At 38.4% G+C, this 12,669-nt stretch overlaps 1 protein-coding gene across 2 annotated transcripts in view; it reads left to right on the top strand.

Moving 5' to 3' along the window:
- The window catches only part of ASB3 (ankyrin repeat and SOCS box containing 3), a 128,509-nt gene that overhangs the window by 517 nt on the left and 115,323 nt on the right, over window positions 1–12,669 (top strand). The window contains exons 1-2 of one of the 2 annotated variants that reach the window (XM_039528693.1): window positions 62–160; window positions 418–490. The gene's annotated coding sequence lies outside the window, so the exon portion shown is untranslated. Of the gene's footprint in view, window positions 1–61; window positions 161–417; window positions 491–12,669 lie in introns of those variants that run through there. The other variant, XM_039528692.1, reaches the window with a different exon arrangement.

Genomic DNA, 12,669 nt, shown 5'->3' with positions numbered 1-12,669 from the left:
GTTCTGCCGCTGGGTCTTCATGTGACCAAGTTCTCCTCGGCTGGCTGAGCAGGGCTGACAAGCCGGCAGCGCTGGCACCAGGGTGCAGACAGATCGTCTCCAGTCGGTCTGTCAGCGGCCCTCGGATTGCAAGTGTAACGTCTCTGTCGCGCACACGCAGGTAGTGAGAGTTGGTCCTTAGCCTGGAAGATGCTGCGTGTCCTCATCTCCACTGAAGTCAGTGGGAGTCCAGGGCTCTCAGCACCTCACAGGAGTGGTTCCAGAGTTTGTTTTGATGTATGTGGCTGGGGGTGGGTGGGGAGTGGAAACTTCCTTTGTGCTTACTGGCGATTTTCAGTTCTTCATAGAAGCCTTATGTTAAGCAAATGGAGTAAAATAAAATAACTTGGACTTTTTTTTTGCTGCCCATTGTTACAGGTAATCCCCAGGGACTCTCTGGCTGTGGAAGTGACATGTGTTCACTAATGAAGACTAGATAAGTGTCAAACAGGTAGGTACTCTATTTTACTTAAGCAGCCAAAGGGACAGTAGAGGTTGTTTTTAAGCCCTGTGCTGAAAAATGGACTCCTGGTGGAACTATTCTTTTATTAGAATACTCTCAAGCATAGTGGGTTCTGCCTTTGTCCCCTGGCTGCTAGCTCAATAAGAATGTTTAATCATAATGTTAGTAACAGTGGTTAATGATCAAACAGTGAGCCTTATCCAGAGTGTTACATGAATGTAAAGCTGATGTGTGATCAGAATATTAATTGTTTTACTTCTGATTTACATCAGCATGATATCAAAATCAGGTGTTCAGATGCTATTGTGATGGGGGCTATATAAATACATAGTAAAGTATTAAATTATATTATTCTGCAGGGGGAGAAGGATGGTCTATTGAGTATTTAGATATTATATGGTAAATATCTGTTAAGCTTACATTATTGTTTACATCTAAAAGTATAAAAGATATTTTCTGAGATCTGTGCTGTTTTAATTAAATAGATTTTATCATGTCATGTTTTTACATATTTGTGCAGTAGAAATATATTTCTTTAAAAAACTAGAATTGAAATATTTATTGGCATGCACCCAACACCCCAAATAAACACGTTAAGGAGTACACACTTGCTCTTCCCTTGCCCCTTCTCTGGAATATGATATGTGAACTTTTTCAGTACTTCCTATTTGATGCAACACCATAGCATGTATTGTACTGGTCATTTCATACCTGCCATTGAAGAGTGATGGAGACTGAAGCCTGTCTGCATTGTTGATTATTCTCTCCCCCTTCCCCCCTCCACAGCCGCCCCTCCATCCACCCAGCCAGCCACCCACATTGCAAGTTGCTTTTTAATTAAGTTAATATAGTTTGGAGAGGGAAGAAAGATGGTGTCTTATGTTCTTTCTTTAGGTAGACTCTGGTCTCCAATACTATTCAGTAATGGATCTGATGTTGCAAGCAGAATTTCGGTATTATAGGCACTTCCACTGAGGGCTAGTGTATGCCTTGCTTTAGCATTCTGTCCTGTCTCTGCTCAGTTTGATACTGAGAGTTAATCTATATCTTCATTTTCTGTTACACTGTTGTTAGTACTAAATATTATAGTATCACCCAGAGGCTCCACTCAGGATAGGGGTCCTGTTGTCTTAGACACTAGATAAGAGAGAATCCTTGCCCTAGAGGTCTTACAGTTTAAAAGAAACAGAACAAGTGGAGCATAAGTTCTAGGGATATAACATGCAAGTAAATGAATGTGATGAAGAATTGGCAGAATTTTGTTAGATACACTTTCTAAAAATAGCTTTAATTGGAAATAGAAGCAGGGTGAGGAATGACAGGAGTGAAGAAGCTGGAAGAATAAGGGAGTAGGAAAAGGAAAGAAAGGGAAGAGAGTCAGATCTCATCATATGCCTCGAAGGAGTCATGGCAGTGATGAGCCTTAAAGAGGATAAAGTGTGGTAGCTTTATGGCTTATAATATACTCTTCCCCTGCATAAGGGGTGGCATGGGAGAAAGTACAAAAGTGTTCTCCACCAACCAGTTAGCTTTTCCTATTAAAGACTGGGAACGTTGGAGCAAAGTCAAAGGTAGATTTTTTTCAATAAGTTGTTAGAACAACTAGGTAAGGTAGGACTAAGGCCTGGTCTACACTTAAAATTTATAATATAACTGTTTTGATTAGGGATGTGTCTTTTTTTTACTGAAATATCTATACTTGAAAAAGCTCTAGTGTGGATGGGATTATGCTATTATAAAGGTGATTTATACTAGTATATTTTATTCCTTTCCTATACAGGAATAGCATGTATGCATACTCTCTCTCTTTATCTCTCTAGCAACTTTTTACTGATATAACTGCATCCACACTAAGGGGGTTGTACTGCTTTAACTTTACTGGTGTACTTTTTAGTGTAGGCAAGCCCTAGGTTGTGAAAGGCCTTAAAAGTACAGAAAAGTGTGGAAGTGAAGGGGCAGTAAGGGGAAGGATCTAAAGAGGGGTTGATGTCAGGTTGAGGAGCCAGGAAGACTATCTTAGGAGCAGATTTTGAGTGGACTTCAGGGGAGCAAGTTTGAGGGGAGTCAGGCCCAAAAGGGAAGAGGTTAGTTTGGTTGCAAAATGACGGGGATTTGAATCAGAGTTTTAGCTGTGCAGAGAGAGGGGAAAGGCCAGGTCTTAAAGATGCTGTGTAGAAAGAAGCAGCAAGATTTAGATATGGCCTGAATGTGTGGGTTTAGAGAGAGAGTTGAGGCAAAGATATCGCTCAGGTTATGGTCCTGAGCAACTAGAATGATGATGGTGATTTCCACAGTGTTAAAGGAGGGGGAGAAAGGATGGTGGAAGGTGGCTGTTTTGGCTTGGTGGAGTTTTCAGTGATGTGCTGTATATGAATGATGAGGTATCAAGATAAGATGCTAGAGTGAATAGAGGGAGATGAGCTAGAAAGGTAGACTGGTGAGTCACGTCTATAAGATGATAGTCAAAGCTATGCTTGTAGAAGAGGAGGTAGCCAAGGACAGAGCCTCGGGGAATTCCTATAGAGAGGGGGAAAGAGGAAGACAACAGCCCACTAAATGAAACACATCACAGCCAGTTGCTGTGAAGGTGATTAATGTCATATGCAGAGGATTGTTGGGCAAAGGTCAACGTGGTTTCTGTAAGGGGAAATCATGTCTTACTAATCTATTAGAGTTCTTTGAAGGGGTCAGCAAACATGTGGACAGAGGGGATCCAGAGACATAGTGTATTTAGATTTCCAGAAAGCCTTTGACAAGGTCCCTCACCAAAGGCTCTTCCATAAATTAAGTTGTCATGGGATAAGAGGGAAGATCCTTTCATGGATTGAGAACTGGTTTAAAAGACAGGGTAGGAATAAATGGTAAATTTTCAAAATGGAGAGGGGTAACTAGTGGTGTTCCCCAAGGGTCAGTCCGAGGACCAATCCTATTCAACTTATTTATAAATGATCTGGAGAAAGGGGTAAAAAGTGAGGAGGCAAAGTTTGCAGATGATACTAAACTGCTTAAGATAGTTAAGACCAAAAGATCTCACAAAACTGGGCAACAGAATGGCAAATGAAATTTAATGTGGATAAATGTAAAGTAATGCACATTGGGGGAAAAATAACCCCAACTTAAACATAAAATATGATGGGGGGCTAATTTAGCTACAATAATCAGGAAAAAGATTTTGGAATCATCGTAGATAGTTCTTTGAAGACGTTCATGCAGCGGCAGTCAAAAAAGCAAACAGGATGTTAGGAATCATTAAAAAAAGTGATGGAGAATAAGATGGAGAATATCTTATTGCCCTTCTATAAATTCATGGTACGCCCACATCTTGAATACTGCGTACAGATATGGTCTCTTCATCTCAAAAAAGATATATATTGGCATTAGAAAAGGTTCAGAGAAGGGCAACTAAAATGACTAGGGGTTTGGAACGGGTCCCATACGAGGAGAGATTAAAGAAGCTAGGACTTTTCAGCTTGGAAAAGAGGAGACTAAGTGGGGATATGATAGAGGTATATAAAATCATGAGTGATGTGGAGAAAGTGAATAAGGAAAAGTTACTTGTTCTCATAATATAAGAACTAGGGGCCTCCAAATGAAATTAATGGGCAGCAGGTTTAAAACAAATAAAAGGAAGTTCTTCACACAGCGCACAGTCAACCTGTGGAACTCCTTGCCTGAGGAGGTTATGAAGCCTAGGACTATAACAGGGTTTAAATGAGAACCTCCATGGATTTATCTAGTTAAGTCCATAAATGGCTATTAGCCAGGATGGGAAGGAATGGTGTCCCTAGCCTCTGTTTGTCAGAGGGTGGAGATTGATGGCAGGAGAGAGATCACTTGATCATTACCTGTTAGGTTCACTCTCTCTGGGGCACCTGGCATTGGCTACTGTCGGTAGACAGGATACTGGGCTGGATGGACCTTTGGTCTGACCCAACACGGCCATTCTTATGTTCTTATGATTGTGACCTTAGGTGAGGAATAAGCAAGTGGAGATAAACTTTTAAAGGTATTTTCATGGAAAAGTTGCTGGTAGTAGTTAAGAATGAGGGCAGAAAAATCATACAGGAAGGAGGCCTCAGTAGCTCTAACATTATGAACCCTTTTTTTGCTTGCTAAAAAATAAACTTTTAAGAAGTGCATACCTCCCTTCTACAAGGTGCTAGCCTGCCAATACTGGAAACCAAAGTCCCCTAACCATAGAACAGATAGATCATGAGCAATGAGAGTGTTTTTCCTCTCTCAGCCTTGATTATGTTCCTCAACTCTGTTTTAAGACCACTGTAGAGAGAGACAAGTTCAGTTTCCATTTCTGTTTGATTTTTAGTATGTGTGCGGAACTGGCCAGCAATGATAGGCATTATGAGGTTAATTTTTAACTATGTGGATAGCTGTCCACTGAAAACGTGATAAATCTGATTTGTGTAATGCACCAAACAGCTGTCTTACTGTACTTACTACAAATCTTATAGACTTCTGATTTAGTGTTGAAAGGACCTGTCAGTATGGCCAATTCACTGAGCTATCCAGGCATGAGTTTCTCCTGAATCATCACCAAGGGTATATGATGAGGATTCTTCCCAACCTGGGGCAATGACAAGCTGGTCTGAGGGCTATGATTTTCACCCATAGCCCTCCCACTTTATATTCCATCTTGTACAACAGCAGCAGCTGTAAATGCAACCAAGGCCCCAATTTTCTCGGAGAATATAACATTGTTTTGTGCACGTCACTAGGAATATCTGAGGGAGAATGCAGTAACGTTCCTATCTGATTCTCACAGCTCTGCTGGCCTGAAATTCACAGGTCCATAGACTGGACTCTTGCACATCCCCAGCCTAAAGTTTTTAGCCCCTTACCTAACACACTGTGATGTAAAATCGCTTCCAATTTGGTCAGCATTCAGGAATCTTATTTCTTCTGTAGAGAGTGATCCCATGCAACTCTGACAATTTGTCACAGGAGGTGTTGCTGATGTTAGGTCTTCTCTTGGTATATTCCAGCAAGAGTTCTTTCTTTTAAAAAAGAGAGTTTTGTATTTGTGAATTGTAACTATAGAAATAAAATAAAAATATTGGGTATATTGCCTTTTACGATCTGACTAGTGCCTTGTTCATCATTGCTTGCACAATCATTTACACCAGTGCAAAATAACTGCAAAATGTTTCCGCATGTCAATTGTCACATTTTATACCTCATTAGCAGTCAAGTCTGGTCTAAACTTGAAAGTTATACTGGTATAAATATTTCAGATACAAGTGTGAATTTTTACCAAAATAGTTATATTGGTACAAATCCTAGTATGGACTCAGTTAAACTGATATAAAGGTGCCTTATACCAATATAGCTTATTTTCCTTCCCACATGAAAATAAGGAGTAATGGTACAATCACATTTATCTCAGTATAACTGCATTCACTTCACCCACTTTAACTACATCTATATAGTTAGAGCTGTACAGCTTTTGTGAGTAGGTGAGCACATAGTCTTCAGGAGAGACTAACTCAGCTTGAACTTGGTGAGAGTTAAACTGAAAGGGAAACAGCATTAAGAACCTCAAAATTAGGAAGGGTCAGTGTTTAGATGGAAGATGCACATAAACAGGTTAACCAAATATAGTATCTGACAATAAAGGAAGATGAAAAAGGAAGTCAGCTGAGTCCTAAAATTAAGAAATTGTCTAGAAGAGATTAAATTAACAAATATAATTGTTTTGTAGCACTCACTTCTCTTGAGGGAAAGAAAGATGCAGTTGAGTTGTATCTTTCATAAATGGGAATTTAGAATGACTGGGAAATTATTCTAAGTGAATTTTGAAAAACTTATTAAAAACATTTACAATAAGTGTTTAAGGGTTACATTTCTAAAAAGACTTGAAGTCTGCAGACAAAAATGCATGCACATGCTTCTTTTCTGACAACAGGATATTCAAATTCCTTGCTCTAATTGTATACTCACATTTGTAGTCATGATTGTGTGTACATTTTTACATGCGGACTTCTACCTGTTTTGAAATTTTGTCTCTGTCATTCATTTACAGTCAATTGTAATACAGAAATATGTATTTTTTTGTTCTGTTTTGGATTATAGGGATTTACAAACAGTTTAAAAGTAAGTCAGGAAATCATAATTACTGTGTCACAATTTCAAGAGCTACGATATTTGAATGTCCCAGGTTCTTCACAACCTGTTACTCCTAAAGCTGTGTGGCTCACTGTTCTGTTCATATATCTGGGACCCTGCAGCACTGTGAATGGAATCATAGAATATCAGGGGTGGAAGGGACCGCAAGAGGTCATCTAGTCCAACCCTCTGCTCAAAGCAGGACCAATCCCCAGACAGATTTTTTGCCCTAGATCCTTAGTGGCCCCCTCAACAATTGAACTCACAACCCTGGGTTTAGCAGGCCAGTGCCCCAGCCACTGACCTATCCCTCCCCAATCATGCGAGCATACATCTACATCATCAGACAAAACAGAAAGCACTAAGCAAACGGTCCTGGTGGGGGAACTGCTGCATTTAATTTCTCAGCCTCCCTTCTCTGCCTCTTGCCTTATAAATGGAGCTTAGACCCAGACACTGGCTATGTCAGTTTTTCACCAGAAATTAAGAAAGGATGGATGGAATTGGAAGGGATGCAGATCTGATTTCATTAAACTGATGACGTGATGTTGTACTGAATGACAGTGTTATCAGCTATTGGTGCTGGAGGACAGCATGACATGACTATTTTTGGGCTGTGATGCTCTAGCTTTTAAAACAAAGTAATATTGATCTAAGGTGTTTTTTACTACACAAAGACAGTAAATTGTTCAGGCTATTTTAAGTAAAGTTCAGAAGGGTATCATTCATCCTTTCATATTTCAGGTTAACTTTTTCAACATGTAATACATTTGCAAGGGGAAGCAACCTATTTTGTTTAGATTTTAAGTGTACGTCTGTAGGATTGATAGTAGGAGTGCCACCTTTTAAGATTTACGCCAACAGTTCTACTGGTTGCAGTGGTACATCTCTCAACTCTCAGAGCTCATAGTTCTATGTTTCTAATGAGAAAAATGTGTTTGAGTATGCTAATTTCATTGCTTCTCATTTTCTACATTTTTATCAGTGCTTAAAAGATATTGAACACTACATTCTTCTGCATGGTCAAACTAGACTGTTAGTCAACCCTGCCTAAAACAGACCTTCATCAGATTGTCAGCTTCTAGTTAGTGCCTTTATATACGCTTACAATAAGAGAAAATGCAGGGAATAAAAATGAGAATATGGGAAGAGTTCATGGTCACTAAAGTCTTTATAAAAACATTCTCCCCCCCTTAGTTAATAAACCATTGCTGTTTTCCAGATTTTTTTCTTTCTTGCCCTTAAAAAGTTGGATCTTCCCAACTTCAGTAATTGCCTCTTGCATAATGACCTTAAGCCTAAATGATGACTGAAGGTCTCATTTTGTGTGTGTGTGTGCGTGTGTGTGTTTGTAAAGAATTTTATGGGCCACTTTGATTGCCCCTTCATTATGTCTTTTGGGGTATTCCTCCTCATCCTGCCACATAGCCCTGTCCTTGGTCCCCATCTCTTCTCCCTCCACATCTTGTTTGTTTGTTAACCTCATCTGAAAACAAATTCAACTACTATTTCTGTGCAGAGGACTTGCAGATCTACCTACCTGCTCCAGACTTGTCAGCTTCTGTCAAAGCTAAAGTCTCAGCCTGTCTCTCTACATCATCTTTGGATGTGTAGCTGTTAGCTCGAGCTCAGTGTGGCTAAAACAGAGCTCTTAATCTCTCCCCCCTGCAAGCCCTTTCTGGACAACACCACCATTCTGCCTGTCACTCAGGCCTGTAACCTGGGTGTTCTCTTCGACTGGGACTTCTCTCTAGGTCCTCACATCCAGCTGATGTTCAAGTCTTGCAGATTCTTTCTGCATAACCTCTCTTAAGATATGGCCTTTTCTGTCCATCATCCATGCAGCTAAAATTCTTGTCTGGGTTCTCATCTTGAGCCTCAATTAGTGCTACCTACTTTTGTCTGGCCTTGACAAATGCAATCTTGCCCCACTCACATCCATTCAGAATGCTTCTGCACTCTCACTTGAACCACATCACCTCTCTTTTTGCATCGCTCCACTGCACTTCCCTCTTCTCTATTGCATCAAACTATACTATTTATTGTTGTATTCCAGGCCCTTCACAGCCTACCTATCCTCTCTCATTTAGTATTAAGAACTTGACTCCTGCTTACAATTGCCCATGATGAGAGCCTCCATTGCCCGCTTGTTAAATTTTCAAACAAGCATCTTTATGTTTTCTCCTGTGCTGCCCCTCGTGTGGGAGGAATGCCTACAAACATCTGCTAAGCCACTTCGTTGTTCTCCTTCAAACCTGTTCTTAAACTCTTTGCCATGATGCCTACAAAAAACTTGACAATGCTTAGGCCACTGGTGTTTTGAGACCACTAGGTATCATACCAACAAGTATTATCACACTGTTTCCTTGTAGTATTCGTTTGATTCTTTCCTGCTTTCACTGACTTGGGTTCCTAGGTGCTATGATAATACAAATAATTAGTAATAATAATAATGGTTCTTATAAATAATTCCTACTATCCTCAAGGGGTCTGTGTGTTGTACTTGTGTGTGGAAGGCAATATGATCTTGAGTAAATGGAAGAACCTAATGACATCACTGTCTCTTCAGTTATCTGCTCACCTAGCTTTTATCTGCTTTGTTTCCTGTTCATCTGCAGGAAATGTGAGGCAGGGAAGAAGTTGAAAGAAGAAAGCAAGAAAATGAATTTGTAGGGAAGTATAAAGAATCTCATAACTGCAGATCTTTTCTGCTTTTTCATATTTTTCCTCATAACAAGCAGGGAAAATTTACAAGTAAATTGGAGCAAAGTTTTCTGGTTTCTCTGGTTTACAGTAGACACCAGCAAAGGTAGATGTGAGGCACCCCTCTGTTAAAAGTTAGTAAGAGTCTGAGAAGATGGAAAAAATATAATATTGCAGTTTCAGGTTAAAGATTTAGATTGCATAGTCAGCTAGTGCTGTAATTATACATTTTAATAACTGTCTTTATATCCGGTGGAGCATTTTTAGTGATCATGTTACAGAATTTCAGGCATGGAAAATGCTTTCCCTTATATAACACGCTGCCTTCTAACTTTACTTCACTTTGCAGCACAAATAAAGGTGAGTTCTGTTGTCATTGCAATTCCTGTGCTCATCTGAATTTTTACAAAATAACTTAAATTTATATAGCACCTTTTATTGTAGAGCTCCCCAAGTACAACACTAGGGGATGGTCTTGACCAATAGCAGGGCAAGCTCCTCTTACATAAGGACCATGCACATCAGATAAGACTCTTGTTCTACACAAACTGCATAGTATTTGTTTCATCAGTTTCACAGGTTACCATTTTGGGATTTGAACCTGTGGTGTCAGGGAGTCAAAATCCAACACTTAGACCTTTATGCTGTCTCCTCAGTCATTGTTTTGGAAAGAAGTTTAGAGGTAGATTAGTGGAGGTTTATTTTTTTGGGGTGTAATACAAACATATTTAGGCTAGGATTAAAATGTCTAACTTTGTCACAAAAATTAGACACAACATTAACCAAAAGGAAAAAATATCAAGCACATAATATACAGAAGATATGTATAAAATGGCTTGTGGTAAAGAACTGCTCTGATCGCATATTCAGCTCCATGTAATGGCCCTTGTTTTGAAAGCAATCGTGAGGCGCAGCATTGAGTATGTCTTCTTCCCTAAATGTATTGTTTCTAACTCCTATGCAGGAAAGGGAAAAGAGAGCTTTAACTCCAGTGCTTTAACTACTATGTTGACATTGCTAATCTGACGGTTTTCTATGAACATAATAATACCTAGCTCTTACGTGGCACCTTCTATCAGCATTTTTCAACATGCTTTACAAAAGGAAGTAAGTATCATAACCAAGGCATTTATTGTCATAATATTCAGGTATTTTGAAAATGTCCCTCATAGTTGAGTCTCTTCAATACGAAGGTAAAATTTCTGAAAATCTCTCTCCAACACCATTAAATAAATACGCGATGCATTTTATTGTACTGAAGTTATATGCACAAAATGGAATGTATCATTACAGGTATTATTGCAACTATTATGAATCTGGAAAAGAGATTGAACCAACAGTGTTTTGGAGATGAATAAAATTAAATTACCAAACTTAGAGCCATACAGAATCCCAATGCCCCGACACTAGTGCTTAAATAAGCATAATATTTAAGAGTATCATCATTGATGTGATTAGGGAGTTCTTGAACTGATAAAGGGATTTATACACTTCCCCCACCATCTCATGACAAACAAAAATAAGCCTTTGACTGAAGAGAGAAAAATTAATGAAACTGCATAGATTTTACAACTCCATCTGATGTACGCTTTAAATTTACAACTGTGTATTCAAAGCCCAGGTATGCACAGGAAAGGAAATGCTGGCCTTTTTGAAAACAAAAATCAGTATCCCTTTGCAGTGTTCACATAACATTTCGGGAAGATTAAAGTATCCAGTTAACATTTTGTGAGTATTTATTCTCCATGTCAAAGGGAATAATTTTTTTTTAAAAGGATCTTGATACATTGATGTAGGCAAACATTTTCAAACTTTGATGCCTAAAATCCTAAATCCATCTTCAGGCACCATAAGTGACTGAATTTTTCAGAGGCTCCCATTGGAGTTAGTGGAGATGCATGGACTCATCGCCCTTTAAAATTTGGTCACTTTATTTAGGTGGCTAACATTAGTTACTGAAGTCTGAATATTCTAACCCTATACTTAGCTTTACTGTCCAGCTGAATTTACTGGGCCTGATTCTCAGCTCTGTTATTTCAATCTTGCATCAGTGAAACATAATGGAGAATAAAGACCTTTGAAACCAATAGGATCTATTTCTCATACATTAGCAAAGAACCGAAGTATTAATGGGAGAATAGGTCCTCAATATATATGATACGAGGCAAATCCCCTGTTCATCTGATTAGATTGGTCCATCATGTTTGATATCTTATGTACGCCTAATATAGTAGAATTAAAGCATTAATCTTCACTTTTGTTGTCCTGTCGTTAGTAGCTTTTGAAAATTTAACAGGTAGACTTGTGCTTCCTAGATCCACATTCCTTTGATAGATGCCAGAAATAGGATGACTAAAATTACAATCCTGGTCTTAAATGCAAAAGCGCTTTGTTTCATGTTTTAAATCAACTGTTTTGAATGTATTTTATGTACTTCAGCCTATTTATGTAAGTGTCTGACTTGAATGTCATTTTGTAACATTCAGTTTACAATTTGTTTTCTATAGGTGGAAAAGTATAAATTATAGCAATCAGTCATTTTGAGGACTTAACTTTTTTTTGGCCAGCTACAAATATAAAACTGAAAGGAAAAGAGGAAAAGACTACCTGTGTGTACAAACATAAATCATGTACTGTTTGTGCTATTACTGATGGAAAATAAGACATTTTCATGTGATTATTGAACATACATAAATACTCTTGCTGTATGATGTGGTACTACAATACATTTCAAAGAGAACCTTTTATTATTAAAATACAAAAATATGCTTTGTTAAAGGATTAAAGAAAATAACTTAAACTCTGAGAAGCAAGAACATTCATAGTTGGGACGGAAACTCCTCATGCCTTTGTATTGCAATAGTTATGCCAAATTCTGCCCTCAAAAGTTTGAAAAATCCCCTTGATTTTCAGTAGGATTTATGCAGGCATATGAAGGCAAACAGTGATTAAAGATGGGAGTTTCAGAACATTCTTGCTATATTGTGGATTCAAGTCATATCCTCAGTTACTTTAACAATTTAGGTTTATTTTTGTTTACAGTAATTTTAAAATAAAAGAAATGAGGCACTGATACGGTATGGCTTATTTGTGTCAGTGTACCGTATTTTTGTTTCTAAGGGTTTGACACCATGAATAACCTAATGCATCAAGGGAAAGAATTTTTTTTTATAACAACTGTTTGCCCATTGTGTCTAATGACAAACTGTGATATACCAAGGATAAAACTATTGATTCAATGAAATAGCTTAGTTCTAATGGAGTTGAACCTTTATATGATAAATGTTTTTCCATGTACTTGCTGTACATGTGCAGTAGCTACTTAAAACATTTATCTTTTAGCT

The sequence above is a fragment of the Mauremys reevesii genome, linkage group 3, assembly GCF_016161935.1.
Source record: "Mauremys reevesii isolate NIE-2019 linkage group 3, ASM1616193v1, whole genome shotgun sequence".
NCBI classification, from domain to species: Eukaryota; Metazoa; Chordata; order Testudines; family Geoemydidae; genus Mauremys; species Mauremys reevesii.
Note: the sequence above shows the minus strand (reverse complement) of the source record. Positions and strands in the feature narration are given on the sequence as shown.